The sequence below is a fragment of the Dermacentor variabilis genome, chromosome 9 (genome assembly GCF_050947875.1).
Source record: "Dermacentor variabilis isolate Ectoservices chromosome 9, ASM5094787v1, whole genome shotgun sequence".
NCBI classification, from domain to species: domain Eukaryota; kingdom Metazoa; phylum Arthropoda; class Arachnida; order Ixodida; family Ixodidae; genus Dermacentor; species Dermacentor variabilis.
In genome coordinates, this window is record NC_134576.1 from 1,027,521 (window position 1) to 1,050,929 (window position 23,409).

General features: G+C 47.4%; 1 long non-coding RNA gene across 1 annotated transcript; it reads right to left on the reverse strand.

Moving 5' to 3' along the window:
* Window positions 1-3,884: 3,884 nt before the first annotated feature.
* LOC142557862 (uncharacterized) lies at window positions 3,885-8,307 on the reverse strand. The gene is made up of 3 exons (XR_012822887.1): window positions 7,690-8,307; window positions 6,558-6,689; window positions 3,885-4,488 (listed from the first exon to the last, which is right to left on the reverse strand). It is a non-coding gene; the product is annotated as an uncharacterized LOC142557862 (long non-coding RNA).
* Between the last annotated feature and the right edge of the window lie 15,102 nt (window positions 8,308-23,409).

A 23,409-nucleotide genomic window follows, 5' to 3' on the forward strand; every position in this document is an offset into this window, starting at 1 on the left:
GGGAATCGCCAGAAATAAAGAGGTTGATCGACTGGCTTCAACTTGCGCTCATAACAATTCTGTCTGCCCTGAAATTTTGTGCAAGCTTGATGACGCTCGTCTGCTGATTCGTCGACACCTACTCAAGCAGCACACACTAAACATTTTAACACCCTTACGGGTGTAAATCAGTTTGTCGCCAGACGAACACCCTAAGGGTGCTCTTGTCTACACCCTACAGTTGGGGTGCCATTATAGCACCCTAGAGGAAGGGTGTCCAGCAAAATAAATTTAGGGTGTAGGGGTGCAAGTCCATATTAACACCCATCTATGTGGGTGTTGGAAGGGTGTACACCCTTTTATTTCTAGTGTGTATGGAAGGCAGGTTCGGCAGTACACGCCTTCAATTACTACTATGTACAGCGATCCACGCGTAACTCTCGCGTGTGTCCGAAGGTTCAAGTTCGGCTACCAAACGCACCGCCGAACAGCCGGCCTTGAAGCTTTGATGGGCACACACACACCTATACGTGTGGATCACATTACATATTAGTAATTCACGGTGTATATTGCAAAATCTGTCTTCGCTGCACAAATACAACCTAGCAAATGTCACTTTTGAGCATGTATATCAACACCAACGGTTATCACGATTTCCAGATCCACATAACATGCAACACAGACTGGTACGATATATGCTGCATTTTCAAGCAAAATGTAAATATATTTATTGCATGCTGCAATACAGAGTACAAGATATACATAAATCACAGGAAATATCAACATGCACAATTACCAAACACATCGTTAAGTACAAGAACATGTACATTTCCCACAAAGGTATCTAAAATATATGTATTGATCAAATCTGTTATTAGAGAAGAAGCTATGTATAGCGGCACTGAAAGAGCCTGAGTTGACCTCGCAGTGTTTCGGGCCACATAAAGGAATAAATTTTCAGTATTAGGCTCAATGAAGGAAAATTAAAGTTTTGATGCCTTGAAAAAAAAAGGGATATTGCAAAGGTGAATTAGGGAAGCAATTGAAATGCAGAGCAAACGCACAAAACACCTGTTATTTTGTAAACTAATGTAATCGCAAAGCATTAGGAAAAGTTTGGAAAGTCGATATAAGCATAACTGGCCGACATTTTTCGGACTGAAACAATACTTTCCAAGCGTAGACGTGCTGTAAGTGAGGCTTAAGCCAGCAGCATTATTGCTAATTTTCTCTTTCTAACAAAGATTACTTGAGCACGAAAAATATGTAGAATTTTTTAGTGCCTACATAGTTTGTCCTCTTTTGTGAAACGAGAGTTCTCTGTGCTAAAGGTGCTGTGTAGCAGATTTTCTAACAATTCCAATTTCTATAAATTTTTGTCTTGTAACCCGAAGGCACTGGTACATATACAATATGTAGTTTGAAAATAGGTTCTTTTCTTACTACAAATCAACAGTGAATATTCCATTGACTATTGTGTGGGTGCAAAGTGCAGTAGAAGGCCTGATAAAAGCAAACCACTGTTGAGTAAACGATTTTGCTGAGCACGGAAGGTGGACAGTGTTTTAAAATAAATAGAAAATTTCTAAATTATTTGCACTTAGATGCAATAACACAAGATTAGGGCTTGCTGTAGCATGTGAGTATGCAAATTAGCAAATATGGTTTAATAAATTAGCCATACTCTGGTTACTAAAAGAACACAGGCAGTCATGTAAAAGTTCAAGTTAAATAGCACACTGTTAACATTTGCCAGCAAATGGTCGTATCAAACATTATAAATATACTGAAAAAGGTGCTTTCTTGGGATAGTTGGCAATTAATGAGAAAGAATTACGTACAGCGTGAATTACAAGGACTGCGAGAGACGACAGACTGCGCTGACTTCCAATAATATTTTATTCCGTTGCCACATTGTGTGTATGTATACAAGAGCGGGCATGCGCAGAAAATGAGTCACAAGAGGCGTCTAACAGCAAGTCATTGTACTAAGCACGTGGTCACCTGAAAAAAAAACATTATAATTTCTATCTCATGAAATACAATACTTCACTAGGGTGAGCGTGATAGAGGGGGCACTAACGCACACACTACCCAGTTTTCTGGTGAAATTTGCTTCTATAATTTCCCGGATGACCTGTCTCGCTAAAACTTCCGTATCTTCAAAGAGGGGCACACAGCCAGTTCCAGGGCAATGGATGCCGAAGTGGCCTTGAACAGCGTTATGGACGTTATAGTGCACTCTTAAACGATCGTTTAGGCACCCGCCTGTCCGTCCAACGTATTTACTGCCTCAAAATAGGGGAATATGGTAAACCAAATTCGTTGCACATATCGCAAAACATTTTCTGTGCCCGACAGAGCAAGAACTCTGACGCGATTCAGGCGCGTGTACACACTTACAGAGCTTTGCCAGCTTTTCCGGGGTTGAGAAAAGGACTGTGATTCCTGGAGGTTGACGAATCTTCTTTAGCCTATCGGAGACATCATGCACATACGGTGGCACTGCGAACCGATGTCTTTCAACCGGCTGGTCCCTTGACTGAGCAGGCTCATCACTGTTTGTGCCCCTCAGAAGCTGTTCCGCTATGGCTGAAATTAAGGCCAAAGGGTAGTCAACCCTAGAAAGGCGATCAACCTGTGCAGCAAGACTATGTTGCATCTCGTGTGAGCAAGATTTATTGAGCTGTTAAGGATGCAAAACTTTTAATACCTCATTTAACGAGGTTTGAGTGTGCAGAGTTAAAGGGCGAGAGTGACTTCTTACTTCTCGTTTCGAAGCACCAGCCTCAGATCTACAAAGCGCAAGGAATCATCAATGGGGACCTCATGCGTTAGTTGTAGAGGCTTTCTTAAACATCTCCAAGACTCCCGAATCAGCAGGCTCGAAAGCGTGATCAGTGCAATCAATACCAGGTAGCAATTTACAAACCTGCACACTTTGAGAGGAGATGCATCTAGGTGACCTTCAATATCGAAATCATGAGCTAGATAAATATCACATAATTGCGGCGTGAGGCATGATCCTATACAAACACCATTTATTTGTATATTGTGAAGGATCATGCTTGGCGCCGCCACTGATATTTATCTAGCCAATCATGATTGAAACATTCAAGGTCACCTGGATGCGTCTCACGTTGTCAAAGTGTGCAGGTTTGTGGACGACTACCTGGTATTTATTGATTGCACTGATCACGCTTTAGAGCCTGCTGCTTTGGGAGACTTGGAGATCTTTTAAGAGCTGCAGCCTCTACAACTAACAAATGAGGTCCCCATTGATGATTCTTTGCGCTTTCTAGATCTCAGGCAGTGCCTTGAAAACAAACAGGTGTGCTAGTGCTTTGAAACGAGAAGTAAGAAGTCACTCTTGCCCTTTAACTCTGCACATTCAAAGCTTGTTAAACGAGGTATTGTGAAGTTTTGCCTCGTTAACAGCCTCAATAAATCTTGCTCACATGAAATGCAAGATAGTATAGCTGCACAGGTTGATCACCTTTCTGTGGTTGGCTACCCTTTGGCCTTAATTTCAGCCATAGCGGAACAGCTTCTGAAGGGCACAAAACGTGATGAGCACAGTCAAGGAACCAGCCGGTTGAAAGACACAGGTTCGCAGTGCTACCATATGTGCATGATGTCTCCGATAGGCTAAAAAAGATTCGGCAACCTCCAGGAATCCCAGTCCTTTTCTCAGCCCCGGAAAAGCTGGCAAAGCTCTGTAAGCATGTAAATGCGCCTAAATCGCGTCAGAGTTCTTGCTCTGTCGGGCACAGAAACGATTTTGCGATATGTGCACCGAATGTGGTTTACCATATTCCCCTGTTTTGAGGCAGTAAATACGTTGGACAGACAGGCAGGTGCCTAAATGATCGTTTAAGAGTGCACTATAACATCTATAACACTGTTCAAGGCCACTTGGGCATTCATTGCCGGGACTGCCGCTGCATGCCCCTCTTTGAAGATACGCAAGTTCTAGCGAGACACAGCTCACCCGGTACATTATTGAAGCTGATTGCACCAGGAAATTGGGTAGTGTGTGCGCGTTAGTTCCCCCTCTATCACGCTGACCCCTAGTGAAGTCTTGTACCTCCACAGATAGATATCGTGATCTTTTTTTCGTGACCATGTTCTTAGTACATTGACTTGCTGTTAGAACACCCCTTGTGACTGCCTTTCATTTTCTGCGCATGACCCCTCTTGTGTATAAACACACTATGTGGCAACGCAATAAAATATTGTTGGAAGTCAGCGCAGTGTATGCAATCTCTCGCAGTCCTTGTCCTTCCCACTGTACATCATTTTTTATACTGCACAGTGAATATTAATTGATTCAAAATTAGAAAAATATAGTACACATCTGAGCTGCAAAAATGCAATTGATGCAGCAAATGACGTTTAGTTTTCCAAAAGAAAAAACATGTTCACGGTTAACCACGAGGTGCAGGGACTCCATTCTCTGAGCCTCTTGACCAATAAATGCAGCGCATGGCATTGCTGGAATCTTGCGTCCTGCATTAGCAAAATAAGAAGAGAATCATGAGAGTTCAGTCCATGCAATTACACATGTACACTGTGGAAAATTTGATATGGCAACAAGCTCCTGAAAGTAACAAACTTAATTAATGTGACTGGGAACAATGCACAGCTCAGGCAACTGGGCAAGACAGGTGAAAGGCAGGAGAAATTTTTATTTTGCAAATTTAGGAATTGCATTTACTGTGAACACTAAACCACTATGTCACTTTGAATTCAAGGCACATACAGCAGCAAAAGCAAATAAATTTACAGTAGCCTTTTTACCATAGAAAATAAGAATGAATTAAATTTAATGACACTACCAATGACATCTCTCAACAGAAATTTGTCCAAGAGTGTGTATGTGACCTTAATATAAATTGACATGAAATCTGCAATATATCTCTGCATTACACTTTATAAGTACTGCAGCTGAGAACCTTACGGGATATGGCACATTAAGAGTGACATGCACAAGTCATTAAAAAATGGCTGTTTTTACACAACGTTATCACACTAGGAGACAAAGAGTAGTTTTACAGAGAGTGCACACAAAATGAAAATGAGGGAACCCTCACTGGCATTCTCATTTGCCCTGCAATACCTGCATCCAGCCCAACAATCTCCAAATCTCCAATGCAGTTTATTAGACCATTTCTGTATACAGGAATTTATTGGGTATTTCTTATTTACTAATTTAGTAGGAACTGACATTTCGGCATACTTTCCTTGAAAATTTAGCATGTGTTAACTATTTTCCTTAGAGCAGGCCCCTTTCTTTCAATGGGTTAGCTTGGCGATATGGTGACAAGTAGTATTCCCAAAGATCATAAGTTTAAATAAACTTATGATCCTTCGTCATGCTCCCACTTTTTACTTCATGCCCTAAACTGTGATACCCCTCCTAGGCAGTTTATGTTATTCTGCGAATACCTACATGGTCCTTCTGTATGTAGCCTCTCAACTAGAGCCTGAAATTTCTCGTCTCCTAAAAAAATCGTCTTTACCACCCGAAATATACTGCACGGTTACCCCTCATTGGGGGGGGGGGGGGGAGAGGGATTGTATATTAGTGTTCATATGCAATGAACCTCAGAGCCACAACCATTTCTCATCCTGTGTTGCCGCTACCCGCATGAGTCGCTATGGTTGTAAATTGGCTACCCACCCTCTCCCGCCTAAAAGTAAATTTTTCCACATGGAAAATCACCACAGCATTGCATTTGATTGAATGAGTCCTCCTGTGCATGTTTTTTTTCTCCTCTTGTAATGGCTAGGTTCAACATGGTCAAGTTGTCTAAAAACTGCCAAGCCCCAAGCAATACTTTGTGTAGTTTCAAAATTAGGAAACATTCATTTTTCAAGACTTGTCCCAAATTAAGCATGAGGCAGATTTTCATGATGCAAATGAAGAAAGGTTGTGCTTAGTGACAGTGATAGGCCTACTATATCCTGCAAAACTGTGTGAAATGACATATGCTTGCAATATTCATGGGCAGCTAGCTCAGTACAAGAAATAGGCGCAATGCTTGCGGAAATGTTTTTTAACACCCATGAGAGGTCCTAGTTTCTTGTAATTTCTTCAAATCCCTTGCAGTCTAGATTGCAATCCGGCGCATTTTGATATTGTATTTGAAAAAAAAAACAGCTCAAATTTTAAGGTTTTGAGAATGAAACCGGATTAAATTAAAGGTAGCAGAGTAATGCAACGAGCAAATAACAAGCTCATTGCATAGAGTAAAGAAATATTCCTTTCCTGCAAAAACATTGGTAGCAGGAAGGTCATACGAAATTAGCACTGAATGCACAATAAAGAATATCATGCTGGAATGCTCCAGTCTGTGAATATTCTTGCACAAAGAAAATCTTCATTATGAAAGGCCATCAAGAAAATGCAAGTGTATGCTTTGGATCAGCAGTCATACCTGCAGTATGCAGTACAATCGGCAATATTTAAAAACACACACAACTGCACATAATATCAAGCTTAGGCCGCCAAGGAGCCTCAGTTTTAAATTATAACTTGACTTACTATATTAAACTTCACACCTGTATCTACTTACAATGTTGTCTTCCCAACGGATTCCTAGAAGACATCAACCATCTATCTGCCTGAAGGCGAACGCAAGTGGCTTGCTCTTGATGGAGGGCACCAAGGCTGGGCATTGTGAAATTGCTGCAATCATCTGCATGACCTGCGAGAAACAACGCTCGAAGTTCCAGATAAACAAATGCTACTAGAAAGACAAGATCACTGGCAATGAGCATCGTTCTGATTTGCACGAGAAAAGCAAAAAAATATGGACTTTGTGCTGCTTACTGAAAAAGAAGCAAGCTTCCTTCCAGATGTTGCAGTCATGCATTAACATTGTCACACAGCTGCACGTTTGTATGCTCATATGCTGCTGTCGGTACTCTGCCAGCATGCTTTGCATAGCTTATTATTTCAAGTTATATTGATCATTGTGTTTTCTTCCCAATTTTTGGCAAATAGCACCAGCAAAGAAGTAGCTCACTTACACACACACACTCCCTTGTGAGGAGCGAATTCACATACACGCACGCATGCATGCACGCGCGCGCACACACATACACGCACACACAACAAACACACAAGCCTCTACCACATAAGCAGCTTCCCACGCTTGACACACTGCATTTTTTATCCTTTGACACTCCTACTGCTAAGGCATAAAAAAGCATTCGTGTGACCAACCCCAAACTCCTCAACCTACACTTCCAGCTTAAACACTTCTCGAGAGCCAGGACAAGCCTTCCAGCTTCCCCAGTTCTCCAAACTGTAGTTACGAATTTCAATAGGGCTATAGGCGACAGCTCTCGAAGGGCATGCAAACTACCAGGAGAGACCTAAAGCTTGCATATGATACCTCTAAAGCACAACAACAACACTCCAAATTTTCAAAATTCATTAGAGCTCCTGAGGACAATTGCTATATACGTAGGACGTCTCGAATAACCTGCTGTTCACAATTTCAGCGGTTGTCTGTATCAACGGAAATGTGGGCTAATGGGAAATTCGCGTCTTTAAGATCAGAATTAGTGTAATGGCGAAACACACTACCAGATTTCTTAATCATTTATTTATGCTCTGGATGTAACGTTCCCTTTAGAATAACAATCGAAGATCTCAATTCATCAGGGCTGCAGAGGAGGGAAAAAGGAGGAAGCGTATACCTGACGCCTTCCCACTGATCCTCCTGAGAAACGGCGCCTCATACAGCAGTTGTCCATGTTGGCTTGAAACCAAACTCGGGTTTCAGGCGGCAACACTCGCTGCACCAAATTGGAAGAGTTTTATTGCGAGTAAAACTTTACCGGCCTTATGCAATACATATGCACGCACACAAAACGCACTAGCGCGCACACAAACAAACGCACTCTCAAAGCGCAGACACAAAAGCACGCACGCGCACATTGATAAACACAAACAAGCCCACATACATGCAGGCAGACACGCTACCACATGCACGCACACACAGCGACCCACACAGAAACAAGCTCACAAAACACGTACTGTACGCACTAGACACACGTAAGCACGCCGGCCCATACAAACCGGCATGCACGCGCGCGCACACGCACACGCACACACACACACGCACACAAAGCGAGCTGAGCGCACGCACACACACGAATCGAGCCGAGCGCGAGCACGCACACACGCACAGACAAAACGAGCCGAAAACATGCTAAAGGCGCCCGGCAAGCAGCAACAGCAGCACGCGACCGCATCAGGGAGAACCAATACCGCGCCAATTCTTTCGAAAGGTGGCAAAGTCAGCAGTCCTCTTTCTACGCGACGCAAAAGTGGTCGACCACATTACAAGAAGCCACGCTGAACGCACAAAAGAATCACATCTGCGAACGTTCAAGCGCTAAAAAACAAAGCGTAACTATGCAGGCGCACCGCGAAGTAAGACGGGGCGCGATCGAGGTAGTTAACTTGCCCCACTAGGAGTGCAGCTGCTCTTGCTCTTAAATTAGTGAATTATGCTATGAGATCACAGTAAGAAACTTCTAGAGCGAACAAAAACACGTAACCGACCAAAGAAATACCAAATAAATGGGCACTTGCCTGAAAATTCCCATTATGGCAGTACTACCGATCGCCGACACAGGGCACCTTGCAACTGCTCGTCTCAGCGTCCGTGGATCCATCTTCCAGTGCGTACGAACGCTTTGCTTTGAAGTGGAGCACGAGTAATACACAAAGCACGGGCCACACCTTTTTCTACACCGCGCACAAAACTAATCACACGTGTAAAATTATTTCGCACAGCGCGAGACGCGAACGCATTTCATGTAGCGAGAGAATGCAATAATGGCGTAGCTTCCGCCTTCCCGTCCTGCCGCGCGCCGAAGTGACGGCGTGTGACTGTACAGCCTCTTTCCATCACTTCCGGTCGCTTTTCATTGGGCAGGGGGCGGCCGCGCAAATTGAAGGTTTATTCTGACAGGTTTGCTTGCTCGCATGGCCGCCTGTTTGCTGCTGCGTCGTTCTGGTCTGCAACTAGAGCGGTGATACGGGTAGTTGTTACTACGTTTTGTGCCGAGCATTTCTTTTTTTTTTGGGGGGGGGCGCAGTCTGTGCTGCATGACTGAGGGTACAGTACACAAATCGGGACCGTGAGCGAGACGATCGGCGCTCTTCTGCTGGTGCGATTAGATTATTTGCTGCGTCCGAACGAAGCAAGCTTGCGATGTCACAGCGTAGTTACAGCGATATCCTGGCTCGATAAAGACCCTCACATCTTGATCGTGCGACAGCGACGCGTAAGCATTCATGAGGCGACTGAAGAATGTGTTTGTAAGAGCGTATGCTGTGGATAAGCAATTACAGCTTTGACGACACCAGCCCCTATTATATAGGCTGAGCTTTACAAACTGTGTCCGAGGATGCGCTTAGAAATTAATGAGAGCAGCATTCCGGGCAAGTTGGTAATCCATTGCTTAAAGGATATTGCGCTACATAAAAACGACACGGACGTGAAAGAAGACGACACACCAAGCGCAAACTTTCAACAAAGTTTATTGTGCCACTGCGTCATTTTATACATGGCAGGCAACGTAGATCGCGCATGCGCTTACAAGGAAATGAAGTGCGAAGTCATGTAACATGGTTACGTGTCATGTGACGCCGCGTCCAAGTAACGTAATTCTTTTTCTGTGAGAGCCAGAGACGGGAAGCTAACACACGCATCACCCAATTTCGCGATCATCTGCGCTTCAGATATCTCACGGATGAGCTGCGTTCTGCCACGGGAAACAATCGTGCATTGATCCTCAAGAGGCTTGCACCCATGATCGCGACAGTGGATCGCCAAGAAACCACCTGAGCCGTTTTTTACATTGTTGCTGTGTTCGCGAAGCCGATCATTGAGGCAACGCCCAGTTTGTCCGATATATTTCTTCCCACATGAAAGCGGCAGGTTGTACACCACCCGGTGTACACACTCGACAAACTTTTTTCGGTGATGCTTTCTGCACTTATCGGAAGGGACGGCATTTGGATCAGTCAGCCTGCAAAGCTTGCCGAGCTTGTCGGGAGCAGAAAAAAACAACTCTTACGTTCGCCCTTTGGGCAATCTTTTTCAAGTTGTGGGATATCCCGTGCATGTATGGCATGACACTTACTTTAGGGCGTATGCCAGGAGGGGCATCGGCAACTGACTTCTGCGTGCTGGATCGCGTTTCTCTTAAGATGCGTTCCGCGACAGACACTAGCACCACCCTAGGATATCCAGCCAGGGACAACCGTAAAATTTGCGCTGCTAAGCTTGCGTCCACAACATGACAGCAAGACTTGCTAAGGGCATTCTTGAAGCACAAACTGATAATGGCCCGCTTAACAAGCTTAGAATGTGCGGACGTATACGGCAGAAGTGGTTTGTTGGCTCGCGGCTCATACGACCAACACGTGTGGCTGTCCTGAAAGTTCAGGCGAAGATTAGATTAGATTATTTTGAAGCATGAAGGAAGATAATGCGAGCCTAAATGCCCTGGGGACAACGTTGGTGTGCCCTTGCAAATATTCGACGAGGCCTTTTAGTTCTGGGTCTGCCCGTTGCTGTTCAGCGAAGTCTTCGGCGCTTATCATTCCGATGAAGGCGTCGTCATTCTCGTCGTCTTGCGGCGGCGGGTCAATTGGGGCACGTGATAGGCAATCGGCGTCGGAGTGTTTTCGTCCGGACTTGTAGGTTACAGTGATGTCGTATTCTTGTAGTATGAGGCTCCACCGCGGCAGTCGTCCTGAATGACCTTTTATATTCGCTAGCCAACACAACGCGTGATGGTTGCTGACGACTTTGAATGGCCTGCCATATAGATAAGGGCTAAATTTAACTGTAGCCAAAACCATGGCGAGGCATTCTTTTTCGGCCGTAGAATAGTTGCCTTCCGCTTTTGACAGCGACCGGCTAGCGTAAGCTATCACCTGTTCGACTCCGTTTCTCCACTGGACTAGAACGGCACCGAGGCCTAGGATACTGGCGTCAGTATACATGTCTGTATCGGCGCTTGTCTTTATCGGGCTACACCTTCTTGTGGGCCACGGAGCTCGACCCTTCCATCCCCCCGAGAATTGGTCGGCGTTGTGTTCGCGAGTGTTTCGACGGGCCTTCAGGCGCGGGCTCCTTTCCCAAGCTCATTCACCCCTAAGGAAGCTGAGAGCCAGGCCGGGGGAGGCTTGTTCCCATTGCGGCGAACCGGTGTGTCACCGGCGGCAGGCAGATTCGCTCCCGCGACCTACCGAAGTCGTGGCCCAGTGGTAAAGTGCCCGCCTCGACTGCGGGAAGTCGCGGGTTAGAATCTTGCTGCCGCTGGTGACCCACCGGTCCGCCGCAAGGGGAACAAGCGTTCTCCGGCCTGGCACTTGGCTTCCTCAGGGGTGAATGAGCTTGGGAAAGGAGCCTGCGCCTGAAGGCCCGTCGAAACACTCGCGAGCACAGCGCCGACCATTTCTCGGGGGGAAGGAAGGGTTGAGCTCCGTGGCCCCCAAAAACGTGTCGCCCGATAAAGACAAGTACACGTATCAATAATAATAGCAACATCACACCACACAGGCATACTCCAAAAATGGACGGATAACTGTTTTGTAAGTGATTGGTTTAACTTTTAGTGGAGCTGCGAGCAGATTACGCCGTAAGTAGCCTAGCTTTTAAGGGTTTTTTTACAAATATAATTGATATGATGCGACCAATACATGTTATTAGTAAAATAAAGACCCAAACATTTATCTCCAGACATTTCTTTTTCAGTGCGCAACCGTTAACTGCATAAGGAAACGTGGATGGAATCATACGCCAGCAAATTACATGTACACAGTTTTTTTTTTAATTTATAGTCATTCGCCAGGTTTTACACCATTGGCAGACATGATCAAACGAATCGTTAACAAGAATATGATCATTAGGTGAGATGACAGTTTGATAAAGTCATCTGCGTACATTAGCAGGCACGCTCGAAGGTGACTCACGGCAGGAAGAAGAACCGTGCGGCACACTGCGCGAACAGCAAAACAGTCGGTGTTCCGGAAATAGGCGCTTTATGAACAGCCGCCGAGAAAACATGCAACCCAGCGAATCAGAGAGGCATTGTTAAATATTGAGTCAAGCTTGCATAAAAGATTGGAGTGAGTAACTGAATCAAAAGCTTTGGAGATGCCCATAAAGATAGCATCAATTTGGCAACCTAAATCAAGCGCATTAACAATGCCGTGACTAAATTCTATCAATTGAGTGGTAGTACTGTAATCACGACGAAAACCATGTCGAACGTTAGATAAAATACTGTTATTAACAAGTTAGCCTGAAATGTGTATGTGTAGCACGAGTAGGATGTTAGAGCGATCGGCCTATATTTCAAGATTTTCTGTCGCCATATTCATATAACGTAATACCTATTGCTGTTTTCCATGGTGAAGGGACTGTGCTAGTTGATAGTGATTTCTTGAATATGAGCGTTAGGTAGAGACAACACCAAAGAGAATAACGATGCAGAGAATTGTTAGGAATCTAATCTGGGCCACAACCCTTTTTTGTATCGAGGTTCAGGATCATATTACGAACAGTTTCCTCCGAAACAAAGGCATCTTCAATAGGGGAATACACATCACTGCTGTAAGGACGGACATCGCGGTTGTCATTTGTGAAAACATATTGAAAATGCTCGGTAAATGCTGTGACGATTAGCTTAGGATCACTAGAGGGTGCTTTGTTAACGATAAAAGTATTGCTAGAGCTTACGTTAAGAAAAATTGTGCTCCAGAATTTTCTAGGATTACTGCGCAATAAATTAGTTAATGTAACATTATAATAAAGATTACTGGCTTCCTTTGACTTAACTCGATATGCATCTTTACTATGAAACTATGCTGTAGCATGGATTTCACCCGCCCGCTTTTTGCGTCTTAGTCTGAAAATATGACGGGACATGTGCAGTAATTCTCTAGTCATCGAAGGGACCTTTGGGTTTTGTTTCTTAGTTTTCAGAGGAACAAACCTTCGGGTGCACCTTAGGATAATATTTTGAAAGAATGAAACTGATATAATAACATCGCAGGACGAGCTAAGATTTCCGGTCCCATGACAAAATGTTTGCGAAGTGTCTCTACCCTTGCTCGGCGTCGTCCGGGATTGGGGTGCATGTTATTGTGAAATGGGGCACCGCGATGTGCGATCTAACGGTGCGGCCTGTCTGTGCCGTTCCCGCTCCGCAACCCCGGGGTCTCAGGGCAAAGCTTAACTTCGCCAATACTTCCCTGCCCTGAGTCGAAGAACAAAGTGGCTCTTTCTGAGCATACATCGTCGCGACTGCGTACTCGTCAAAAGTGTTGTGCAGATCCAGTCCCTCGAATCTCTTTGTGCTAGCGCATTCGTGGAGACCAGGGGCGGTTTTGAAGGCTTTTCTTATTATTGCGTTTTCCTGTGGGATCTCTTGGTTTGTCAAGGCCTGATTCGGAAGGGCGTATGTGATGCGGCTAATTACGAATGCGTGAACTAGGCTGATGGTCTATCCCTCAGTTAGGCCGCCCCTGCTTCTTGCCACTGTCCGTATCGTTCTGTCCACGTTTCCTGTGACACCCTTTAGTTTTTTGAGGATGTGGATATGCTCCAGCATTCTGATTTTTCCACATCCCCAATATTCTAAGCGTCTCTACTTCACGAATCGGCGCCCGCCGAGAGTCAGAGTGATTGGCACGCAGTCCTTCTTTCTTGCGTATTTCGCACGTACCCGAATGAATTCCGATTTTTCGGGTGCGCAAACCACGTCCGCCGCCCTCGCTCAAAAGGACAAGCTTCACGCTATCCAAGCCGGGAGCAGACGCCGCCTGATCATAAGGAACGCACCCACTTGATCGCCACCGTCGTCAACCTCTTCATGGCTACAAATTGTGTCAGATGCTTATACATGCACACGCAACAGTAGCTAGTTTTTCTGCAAAAGCAAATACTCCTCCTGGACAAAAAAGTGTGGCTACCATAGCAGCCACGAAACTAGAATGTACTAAATGGAACCACCCCACCGACGCCGCGCAAGCCGCATGCTCATACTTGCGTTGTTATGGAGCATCTCACTCACCGCATCTGCAAGCTGTCGTAAAGTCTCAACGTTCTAAACGTTAAAAAATGGTGTACTTATTCTATTATCGAAGAATAATAGAAAAATTTGAATATTTGAATAGTTTCCCAGTTGCTTTTATTTAACGATGTAGGCATTAATACTTCGAGAGCAGGCGGAAACCTTGCGCGTCGCTGCGAAGGAAATCACGCTGCCGCAACCCATCTGAAAGCTGTCAGCGAAAATCGCTCTGCGACGTGCGTGGCAGAATAACTCTTTTCGTTCCAATCGCCCCATGTGAAACAGCCTTTTTGATACATCTCATTCCGTGCTAGAGGCGTTCCTTGTACAGTGGCTCCATTGTAGTTGGCGTTGGCATGAGAGAAGCATGCGTATATATGTTTGGACCATGCGCCTTCCCTGCGCCTTCCCTTGGGGCGTTCTCTCGCGGACCGAAATTCCACAAACCTGTGAACGCTCATGCACTTCACGTCGCACAATAGAGACACATAAGCAGTAAATAACATTATAAGGAGTGACGAGGGGTTATATGGATCTCAGCACGGTTGATAATGGTTCGACGCGGATGGACAAGGTGCTAAGGAGCGATAACGCAGACATACATGGGGAGTCATAAATGGTCGTATGAATTCTGATAATGTAATTAAGCGCTGTAACGGTTGATGAGGGTCAGATCATGTCTTATAATGTTGATAAGGATCGGATCATGTCCGCCAAGGTTGATAAGGACAGGTTAGGGTTGATAAGGATCGGATCAATTGCTTTAAGTTCGGTACCGACCAATGATGTTTGATAAGGACAGGATCTGGTCCGAGAACGTGGATAACGACTGATAAGGTTGATAAGTATTGCACTTGTCGGATCCAGTTCCACAACATTGATAATGATACCCGGCTCCATGGAGATAAGCAAGCGGCACCATGCTAACGCATACTTAGATAACTCCCCGAGGAGTTGCTGCGTGAATTTCATTTGTGCTCTTCCCCGAGTCCGGAGAAGTTCCACCGGGCACCCGCTGCGAACATCGGGTACTGCCTCTTCAAATGCCTTCGGTCGGGAATGTGGCTCTGTGCATCGTGATTTTTGTCTGATTCGAAGCCTAAAGTCATCAGGACCAAGCTGATACCAAGTTTTCCACGGTGGGTGAATTTTTTCGCCAGTTTTTTAAGAGGCTCTTTGCCCTACCACTCCACAGGCGCGATACTTCTAACAACCTACGCCTACCTCCCTGTCGGAGGCTTGGCGGGCTGGGTCCCCTCGTTTGCTTCGTTCAAGATGGCCATGCTAGTTACAGTAGAGGGGGAAGAGATTATCCCAAAACTGTTTCAGTGCGCCGGAGCGTAAATCTTGCCGGAAGTGCCTGCTCGCCGAGAGCCAGCAGCCCCCATACACGACAAGTGGCAGTAGCAATGGCGGCTCCCGCACTCCCGCCAGCGTGACGAAACGTCTTGCTGCTGTCTCGAGAATTTCTCGCCTGCTGAGGGAGCACTTAAAGTCATCGTCCGGCCTCGGGGAGGCCTAAATGTTAAAAATGTCAGTCAAGATCGCCCACGCTCCGTGACGGCGGCGGGTCTCTCTTTGGCGAATGGCGCGAATGGCATCATCTGTGCCAATGACATGCAGAACATTTTGGTGCGCAGGACCCCTTCGCAAAGCAAAGCCAAGGCCTATGCGGCGTCTATGCAATCTCTTTCGGCTCAGCAAACTACGAGGTCAGCTCCTACCTCGCTGCGCCCAACAACGCGTGCAAGGGAAAAATCAGAAACATCGACCTGGAATATGATCACGAGCTCCTTAGAAGTCTCATCATACAGCCGAGGAACCCCAAGGCCCTCGAAACGAGAAGAATGAAGAATTCCACCACCGTCGTCATACTCTTTGACGGTGTCAAGGTGCCAAACTGCGTGGTATGCGGCCTCAGTATGGTCAGATGCACGCTCTACCAAAGACAAACGGAGGTCTACTACGCTTGTGGCAGACTTGGTCACCGTGCCGACGTCTGCCCGACTGCAGAAAATGTGGTCTGCAGGGGCTGCGAAGTCAGTTCCCCAAGCGCCCAACACGTCTGTTCGATGAAGTGCGCCATCTGCGGGAGGCCTCACTCCACGGCCGACAGGTCCTTTAAGCAAAGATATGTAGTGTTTTATATAATCAGACCGAGAAGAAAAGAACGACGCGGCTACAACAAGGATCTTCCGCCTGTAGTCGCGATTTCTGGACCGGCTGGACCGGCTAGGGCGCCCTCGAAAGGGCGCTCCAGAGACTGGCTGCCACGCGCTGGCTCAATGGGCCACTCCCGCTCCGGGGCTCAGCGGTTCGCATCCAGGAGCCTGCTGTCAAGGAGGCCGATCGAGTGAAAGGATCCCCGAAAAAGGTAACGAGGGCTGCGTAGCCAGAGCAAAACAACGCCAGAATCGTACAGTCATCATCACCACCACCACCATCATCATCATCAGCAGCAGCAGCAGCAGCCTGCATGGTTACGCCCACTGCAGGGAAAAGGCCTCTCCCATATTTCTCCAACTACCGCGGTCATGTACTAATTGTGGCCATGTTGTCCCTGCAAACTTCTTAATCTCATCCGCCCACCTAACTTTCTGCCACCCTCTGCTACGCTATCCCTCCCTTGGAATCCTTTCCGTAACTCTTATTGACCATCGATTATCTGCCCTCCTCATTACATGTCCTGCCCATGGCCCCCCATTCTCTTTTCTTGATTTCAACTAAGATATCAATAACTCGCATTTGTTCCCTCACCCAATCTGCTCTTTTCTTATCCCTTAACGTTACTCCTATGATTCTTCTTTCCATAGCTCGTTGCGTCTTCCTAAATTTAAGTAGAACCCTTTTCGTAAGCCTGCAGGTTTCTGCCCCGTACGTGAGTACAGGTAAGACACAGCTGTTATAAACTGTTCTCTTGAGGGATAATGGCAACCTGCTGTTCATGATCTGAGAGTGCCTTCCAAACGCACCCCAGCCCATTCTTATTGTGCTGATTATTTCAGTCTCATGATCCGGATCCGCAGTCACTACCTGTCCTATGTAGATGTATTCTTTTACCACTTCCAGTGCCTCAATACCTATCGTAATATGCTGTTCTCTTCCGAGACTGTTAAACATTACTTTAGTTTTCTGTAGATTAATTTTTACACCCACCTTTCTGCTTTGCCTCTCCAGGTCAGTGAGCATGCATTGCAGTTGATCCCCTGAATTACTAAGCAAGGCAATATCATCAGCGAATCGCAAGTTATTAAGGTATTCTCCATTAACTCTTATCCCCAATTCTTCTCAGTCCAGGTCTCTGAATACCTCTTCTAAACATGCTGTCAATAGCATTGGAGAGATCGTATCTCCCTGCCTGACGCCTTTGTTTGTTGGGATTTTGTTGCTTTCTTTATGGAGGACTACGGTGGCTGTGGAGCCGCTATAGATATCTTTCAGTATTTTTACATACGGCTCGTCTACACGCTGATTCCGCAATGCCCCGCACCCCGCACCGCACCCCGATTACAAATCGTACAGTAGGAAAGGAAAAACGCGGTCCTGAAGGGCGAAATCGAACAACTCGGGGCAGAGATGCCGAATGCAGGCCGGCTAGCCGCCGCGAAGCTTCGGATACTCGCAGTGCCCGCAGCCGACCAAGGTAGAAACAACCACGGAGGTTCCCGTCGAGGCGTCCTCCGAAGCGCGTATGGCCAATAAGAGGGCCCTAGTGAAGTCCCTTCGTGACGAGGTACTCGCAGAACTTCAGAGTGAAATTAAGGTTATGCTGAAGTAAGTCAGCGAAGCAGTCGCGATGGTTAACGCTAAATTTTACGTTCTTTACGCAAAATTCAACGCGTAGCAGTACAGAGTAAGCACATTGGAGGCTAGGACAGGGGCGCTGGAGTTTTGTGCTCTTGGGAACAATGCCTTTCTTCCGGCATCTTCTGATACCAAAAACCTCCAAGCGGCTACACCTCGTAGCATGTTATAGGATAGGTTATCAGGCAGGTCCAATCATGGAAGCTCATCTTAGGCCAGCTACAATCTGGCAATAGAATTGCTGGGGCTTTCCGCGCAAGAGGGCTGTCCTCTAGCCGTTCATTAGATCCCATCAGAGAAGCCATACGTCATTCTATTTCAGGAAACACTTTGCGCTGCGGTCGCAACGCAATGATCGTTTGGGATTCTTTATTGAGTTATTCTATTTCAGGAAATACTTTGCGCTGCGGTCGCAACGCAATGATCGTTTGGGATTCTTTATTGAGTTATCAGATGGACGAGGGTGGTTGTGTAAAGCAAGAAAGTGTGTGTTTCACGAGTGCGGGGCCTTCGGCCCTCCCCAACAACTTGCAGGACAGACAATAAAGTTAGTTCCTCCTTCTCCTACAACGCAAGCACTTCAAGTTGTAAGCACAAATTTCCCTGGTTTGCCCTTATCACATAGCGCTCCATGAAAGCCGACATTGTAAGTTTATTGAAACCACCTTTAGAAATGTCATGTGGTGGGGACCCTTACGGGCCATCTCTTTCTTCACATTCTCTTTAGCAGTGTGCTAGAAGCCAGCGAAGCGGTACAACATGCTCAGCGTTAGATGACGAATTGTATAGGTATACTATGTAATGAATATGTGTAGGCATCGTTTCCTGTACCCGTAATAGCACATCAAGCGTTGATCAGTGGGATTTATCGTACCTATAAAAGATGATCGCACGCTGGCCGGAGTGCGGGAGCCGCCATTGCTACTGCCACTTGCCGTGTCTGGGCGCTGCTCGCTCTCGGCGGGCAGGCACTTCTGGGAAGATTCACGCTCCGGCGCACTGAAACTGTTTGGGGGCAATCTTTTCTTCTCTGTCTGATTATATAAAACACTACATATCTCTGCTTAAAGGACCTGTCGGCCGTGGAGTGAGGTCTCCCGCAGATGGCGCACTTCAGTGAACAGACGCGTTGGGTGCTTGGGAGCTGGCTTCGCACCCGTGTTACAATATGCACTTCATTTACGCTGAAGGGAAGAGGGGCATCTGTAGGCTCGTTACCAAGGAATGCACTTCTATTGCGCATGCTCTTTTTTAGACTACAGCAAGGTTGACCACTCCTTTCTCGAAATCATTCTGAGTGGTCAGCTTAAATGTGGCGTCTTTATGCCCCACATCTGCAGTTCATCTAAGGATCTAAAGCATAGGTTCGCACCCTCTTTAGCAGGGCGGTGCGAACCCCCGGTAATCACTGCAGGCGACTTCAACCCCCCGCACCCGTCGTGGGGTTACTCGCGAACGCCGGGCAAGGGGGACGACTTGTGGCAGGCGGTGGCTCACCACAACCTCACGCTCGTCAGGGATCCGGACTTCCCGACCAGGATCGGCAACACATGTTCGAGGGACACCACGCCAGATTTGACCTTTGTCAAGAACGCCGGGGTTGCGTACGTCTTGCCAAAACCCGAACAAGTATTTAGGCAGTGATTACAATATACTCGCCACTCGCATCAATGCGAAGAGCAAACCACTTAGTGAATTCGCCATCACGGACTAGGAACACAGAGCACGGTGTCAAGGGGGACATCCCAAGAGAAATGAAGTCCCTATACGACAGACCATCCCTATACCATCTTATACCAAAGAACATGCATCCAGAACACAAAAAGTACAGACGAGAGAACAGAGCGAAGCAGGTAAAGAAGAAATTCGGCAGCGATAAAGACGTAGTCTTCGTAGACACGGCTGGATACAATCACAGACGGGGGCTCACGGCACCTGTAATCCATACCGAGAAACATTGCAAGACGTGCGCGACCATATGCACCAGAAGCGACTACACAGCGGAGGGAGTAGCCATAGCATTCGGAGTAGTTCAGACTAACGCTACCGTGATAGTCAGCGACGGTTAGACGGCAGTAAGAAACTGCCAACGGCCGAATCTCCCCGGAGGCACTGCGCATTCTTCTTGCAGGAGGTATGGACACCCGCTCACGCCCTCGCGCAGGATGGCAACAACGAGGCGGCACACTAGCGGCGCGGTCGCAAGTCATGCCCCGGCATCATCCTGACGTGACGGTGTGGTAGATGTGCGGGAGGACAGAATGACCATATATGATGATATCGCAAAACACTATAGGTTACAGAGGAGCATATTCCCGCGACCTCACCTAAAATTGACCAAGAAGATCTCTGTCGCATGGTAGCAATTACAAACTAGGACGTATACTAATCCTGCTCTCTCACACATCAGATATGCGGATATATATCAAATGGACCAATGCAACCAATCTGAATCCAGAGCCACTCTGGAGCATATTGTTACGGTAAAGGGAAGGAAGAAGTTGGATTCGACGAGGGGGAGACGAAGTCTGGAAGTTGCCTGAACGCCATTAACCTCAATTGTAAATATTCATTATTTTACACTCGTGGGCTTGCTTTCTTCCTGCAACATTTTGGTGGAAGGTGCGGGGTACAATCACGGAACTTCGCAGCGGACGTCATCTACCTACCGCCACAATGGCAAATCAATCGACACAAGCGACAACGCCTCAGCAGCCTGTGCCAACGGTCATCCTCCCTCATCCGCGGGCCCCAGGATATATTGTGGCACGGACAACGCCGACGTCGGGGACTGGTTTACGATGTACGAGTGAGTGTGCGACAACAACAGGTGGGATCCTACAAATATGCTAGCAAACGTGATATCTTATCTAAGAGGAACTGCAAAGCAATGGTACGACACACACGAAGCTGACCTAACGAGCTGGGATGTGTGCAAAGAAAAAAATGAGAGACCTGTTTGGCATACCTGTCGGTCGTCAGTTAGCACCAAAAAAAGAACTTGCGTGCCGCGCTCAGACGTCCACAGAATCCTATGTCATGTACATACAGGATGTGCTGGCCCTCTGTCGCAAGGCTGATGACAACATGACCGAGGCAGACAAGATTGGTCACACAATGAAAGGTATTGCAGACGATGCCTTCAATCTCCTGATATGTAAGCATTGTGCCACTGTGGATGCAATTGTAAAGTAGTGCCGGCGCTTCGAACAAGCGAAGGGCTGCCGCGTCGCTCAAACTTTCGACCGATTGCCCAATACCATCGCGACATCTTCTTGCGAAGACCCGCCGCTGTTCGTTCAGCCCGCAGGAGCGGAAGACATCACGCGCATCGTTCGCCGTGAGCTTGAAACCATGGCTCCGGCTCCAGTTCGTCCCGACTGTCGGGAAGGCGTGCCCGCTATCTCCCTTATACAAGCAGTCATTCGGGAGGAAATAGCAAGTTTGGGCATTCCATCTCTCTCCTCGGTCCGCCATAGAAACACCTACCAGGTTTATCCGGCCGCTCGCTCCCAGACGCAAAGCTTTCCGCCACTACTTCGCAACCCAGCTGACTGGCGCACAGCGGATGATAAACCCGTCTGCTTTAATTGTTCCGGTATTGGACACATCGCCCGTCATTGCCGCAACTACTGGTCGTCGCCGCCTCGGTGGTTGTCCCCGAGTCACTACCGCCAAGATCCAGACAATCGTACTTTCTCGCCCTATACACCGACTAGGAACATCAACGCCGACAGTGCTCCACCAAGATCCAGCCGCTCCCCGTCTCCGCAAGGTCGTAGGTCCCGTTCGCCTCTCGTTCACCGCTCTTCGTCCCCTTCTGCAACCGGTCGCTTCGCTTCGGGAAACTAGGCGGTGCAGCTCCCGGAGGTGAAGCTGCAACTCCGACCCAGCCCACAAATCCTCTGTTGACCTTGCCTGAAAGTGGAAACCTACTGGACATTCAAGTTGATGGCGTTCCTGTTAGATCTCGCGTTGATACTGGAGGGCAGCTTTCAGTTACGAGCGCCGCTCTACGCCGAAGGCTCAAAAAGGTTCTGGTACCCGCCGTACTGGGCACTGTGCGAGTCACCGAGGGGAGTACTTCACCTGTCCTTGGAATGTGCACAGCACGTGTCACCATTGGGGGCCATTATACCGTTGTTCTATTTATCGTCTTTGAACAGTGTCCGCACGACCTAATTCTCGGCATCAACTTCCTTTCGAAACACTCTGCCCAAATTGACTGCTCCGCAGGTGTTGTACAGTTGGACCTGCCGCTTCCTGCCGACACAACAACTTGTGCTTCACAACGCTTATGTTCTGCTGAGTTCGCAAGGCTGTCTCCACAAGCGGCTACAAATGTCCTCCTTACGCCCTGTCCTCCCGTTCCTGATGGCGAGTACGTCGTGTCGCCGCTTACTGACGTGGTTTTGTCGCGCAATATTGCCCTTCCGGGCACATTAGTCCGGATCCGCGAAAACTGCACTCGCATGCCAATCCTCAATTTTGGATTTTCGTCGCATGTGCTGCCACACGGTGTCGCCATAGCGCATATCATGCCTTTGGTAGAACTTGAGGTTTCTTCTTTGACCTCTGAGTCCTTCCTCAGTACCAACGGACCTTTGTCACCCACTCCTCCGTACTCGACGCCTACGGACGACGTTTCTAGGATGATCACCCCTGACCTTCCTTCCGAGCAAACAGCAGCTCTTCGTCACCTCCTGTCATCTTATCGCGACATCTTTTATTTGGACGACCGTCCACTTGGCCAGACATCTGTTGTCACGCATCGCATCAACACCGATGACGCCAGCAACATTCATAGGCGGCCATGTCGTGTCTCCGCAACGGAAAGGGCCATCATACAGAAAGAGGTAGACAGGATGGTGGACAAGGACACCATGGAACCTTCAAGTGCCCGCGGGCATCACCAGTTGTCTTAGTAAAGAAGAAAGACAACTCGTGGCGCTTCTGCGTTGACTACCGTCACCTCAACAGGATAACAAATAAGGATGTTTATCCCCTGCCTCACATTGGTGACGGTCTTGACTGCATTCACGGGTCCCAATACTTTTCATCAGTAGTACGCAACGACGCCGGCAGCGCGAGCCTTCAGCAGCAGGTCAAGCTCGTCAGTGATCAAATCGCTGGAGTTGAGCCCACCATCACAAGCCATTCTGTCGTTGTCAGGGTCCGTTGCGACGAGCGTCGAAGTTTGCGTCATAGAATGAAGTACCAGCTTATGGTCGCGCGTTTCTTCTTCCGCTAGCCACCATACTACCACTTTCGCTCTCCTGTCGACTCTGTCTTGGCTCTGTTTCTGGCCGTGCGTTTGCGTTTTGCGCAGAAAAGCTGTAGCGCCGTCTGCGGGCGCCGTTCTACTCACCGATGGCGCAACGTCACTAAGAGACCATGATGTCAGTACTCCTAGATCGGAGGGCGGGCGATTTCAACTGCGCTAGAGGTACGCGGACGCTTCAGAACGCATTTTCTCTTAAAATAAGTCTCTCCTTGGCACGAAACAAGCGT